Here is a 3598-nt window from a genome sequence, read left to right on the forward strand (position 1 = left end):
ATTGGCATGGGATATCCACCAGAGCTGTTGTCAGAAAATTGAATGTTAATTTCTCTACCATAAGCCACCTCCAACGTAGTTTTAGAGAATTTGGCAGTACGTCCAATGGTGTCGTTTGGGGTTGTGGTACGGGCAGGCATAAGCTACAAAGACAATTGCATTTTATTGATGGCAATTTGAACACCTTGACAAGAACCTGAGTTCTATTGTTGTGACATACAGTGGGGCAAAAAAGTATTTAGTCAGCCACCAATTGTGCAAGTTCTCCCACTTAAAAAGATGAGAGAGGCCTGTAATTTTCATGATAGGTACACTTCAACTATGACAGACAAAATGAGGGGGAAAAATCCAGAAAAAGACATTGTAGGATTTTTAATGAATTTATTTGCAAATTCTGGTGGAAAATAAGTATTTGGTCAATAACAAAAGTTTATCTCAATACTTTGTTATATACCCTTTGTTGGCAATGACCACTCAGATCACACCCTGACCAAACAAAACCTAGAAACATACAAAGCAAACTATGGTCAAGACGTGACACAAGCCTATTGGGAATTCTTGATCAATTATTGATCCAAAAAAGACACACACCTGTTCTGGGTTAATTCCATAGCTGTTTGCATGGCTTGGTAGTGTATTAGCCGGGTATGAGACATGATAATTAATACAATTGAAGTAAAGTATAAAATAAACAGTATTATCCTAAATTGAGAGATGAATTTAAAATCACATCAACATCATAATCTTTCAGAATGTACCTGTTTTCCGAATAGAATGACATGTATACAGATCATATTACAACTCTTTGTGTTTTGTCTTAGTGGTTGTTTCTTTAGTAAATAGGAAACTCAACAGTGTGTTAGTCCGAGAAACATTATTGAGATGGTTGGTTTATTGTTGTTGAAAAGCTTGAAATGTACACACATTGAGAAGTGATATTGCAGCAACAGTTTTAAAGGGGGTAATTGTATCAAATATATACCCTTGCATGTTTGAATTAGAGCTCCTTTAAAGTGTTCACAGTCATCACAGCCTGGTAAACACGTTCTTGTAAGTTGTCTACGTTGACATTTTAGGTTATGTCTCACAATGTAACATAATAATACTAAAGATTATGATAATAATGTTATATTATTTGTATAATAATACATATCTGCAAACCAAATGTATTTCTGAAAACCCCTTTTTGCGTCTTCAATAGTTGTAGATGTTCCAACGTTCGTAGATGACCCTCAGGGTCATATAACAACCAGGGTTGTTGTAGAGTGGGCATCAACACTCAGGAGTCAATGTCCTATCTTTTGTCTTTTTCATAGCCTGAGAGAGAGAGAATATATTCCACACTTAAATAATAGGTCATTGTTCACGCACACACAGCCCTGTCTTCATAGTTGTTTATGGTTTATTATCATAGTTTTGTCATAGCTTCTAATTATCGTTTCTAATCACAGATTGAATATAGTTGGCCTTGGTTTCTAATCATACTTTCTAATCAATAAGTGGGTCAAGTTGACCCTAAGAGGGCAGAAGCTATTGTTTACAGACAGTATGAATAAAAAACATTGTTTCATTGTATAAATAGTCTTCATTTTTAAAAACACACATGTAAATGCCTATAATTAATACCTATCATTCTTTAAATAATATATATATCTATACACACACATCACCTTGAATATTCAGCTCTCCTTCAAAAAAGTTCCATGAGGAAGGAAGGATTCCCCGATTATAATTTTATCTGTCCTGGGACTGCTGCCTGGTGTTTGGAGTTAGGGTAAGGCCATGAGGAAGGAAGGATTCCCCGATTATCATTTTATCTGTCCTGGGACTGCTGCCTGGTGTTTGGAGTTAGGGTAAGGCCATGAGGAAGGAAGGATTCCCCGATTATCGTTTTATCTGTCCTGGGACTGCTGCCTGGTGTTTGGAGTTAGGGTAAGGCCATGAGGAAGGAAGGATTCCCCGATTATCATTTTATCTGTCCTGGGACTGCTGCCTGGTGTTTGGAGTTAGGGTAAGGCCGTCAGTACAAAAACGTAGAATAGCATCTGTTTCATCGGCTCTTCCGAAGTCGTTCAGAGTGCACACTTTTCGTTTTTTAACTATCTAAATATTCTTGGGTATGCGGTTATTTGGACTTACGCCGAAAATTGTGTGATGGTGAAGGGCTACGTAACGGACAGGGCGAAGGTTTGCTTCTGAGAATCCCCGTCTAACAGTCGCTTCCCCAATCACTTATGTCCAGTAGCCTTCAGAAATATCCATTAGGAGGGATTCACAGACTATCTTTTTTATCTGTCCTGGCCACTATATATTCGGGGCTGTTGGCCTGTGCTAAAGCTGTGCTAACATAGTGTTAAAAGTATGTTCCACTAGACTCGCTCCGCGTTCCGTCCCTAACTAGAGAATGTACGGAATGAGTTTACAGGGCCGTGGTGGCATTTTTTCGGGAGATATCATGTATGCAACACCCTGTATATTTGGTTTAGAGAACAAAGGCAGTGAATTCAAACAACAGGAGCGGATGTCGAGACATTTTGTCTACAACCGGGGTGGGGGCATCGGGCGCTTATTAGAAATATCAATGTTTAACCCCGGGGTGGGGGGCACCGGGCGCTGATTAGAAATATCAATGTTTAACCCCGGGGGTCGGCAGATATCTGGACATGCTGTATGCATGATAGTGCAAACCTTGGTTTCAAACGATCTTCTATAGAGATAAAGTGCTCTGAGTGTGTATGCCTGGGCAATGTTATAATTCAACATTTTTACGCCCCACACACACAAACATTTGTAATCAGTGTATCAGGCTCCTGTGGCGCAATCGGTTAGCGCGTGGTACTTATACAGCAGTATGCAGCGAAGCAATGCCGAGGTTGTGAGTTCGAGCCTCACCAGGAGCATGCGCTTTTCTTGAACCAGAAATTGTCCAGAAAAGGACCATTTTTCAATCCATTTAGGAGGACATTTCATAAGTATGTCATTGAGATAACAGGTCAGAGTGCAGGCACAGCTAAATTCCTTTGATTTAATTCCAAAATTTTTAGTACAAACTTTTTTTTAAGACATGTTAGAATGAATGACCAAATTTGACTAATATTTAAACATGCATCACGAGTGTTTTATGTAAAAACATTGGAGGCCCCAGTTGTACATCATTACAAACTTTAATAACCAGTAATGTTTATAACATAACATTGTAGGAAAGACTATAAAATAATACATGTTTTTTTAAAGACATTACATTTCTCTGCGACCCTGGCGTGAGGGAAAAGATAGCTTCCCCTTTCGTTAAATGGTGAGATACATTTTCAAAACCATTGATTTAATTCAAAATATTTAGTACATTTTAACACATGTTATAATTCAACATTTTTTTTTACTATTTCTTACAGATAAAGGGTCCGGTTGGCCCTGACCGTTATCCGTTTCCAATTCACCATCACAAAGACGCTTGCCTGCTCCATCAAAGCTCTGTAAGTTTTCCCTCCATGGGTAGATCATCCGTCCGGCATGTAAATCCTGGCTATGCCCACAGCATTAATTAATAAGAGGGGTAGAAAACTGTTTAGCCATAAGTAAAGGCCTTTCGTAAAGAGGT

General features: G+C 38.7%; 1 non-coding gene across 1 annotated transcript; it reads left to right on the forward strand.

Annotated features, from left to right (window-relative positions):
* The first annotated feature begins 2806 nt into the window (after positions 1-2806).
* On the forward strand, positions 2807-2900 carry trnai-uau. The gene is made up of 2 exons: positions 2807-2844; positions 2865-2900. It is a non-coding gene; the product is annotated as a tRNA-Ile (tRNA).
* The last annotated feature ends 698 nt before the right edge of the window (positions 2901-3598 follow it).

This window comes from Oncorhynchus mykiss, chromosome 13 (assembly GCF_013265735.2).
Source record: "Oncorhynchus mykiss isolate Arlee chromosome 13, USDA_OmykA_1.1, whole genome shotgun sequence".
Taxonomy (NCBI): Eukaryota; Metazoa; Chordata; class Actinopteri; order Salmoniformes; family Salmonidae; genus Oncorhynchus; species Oncorhynchus mykiss.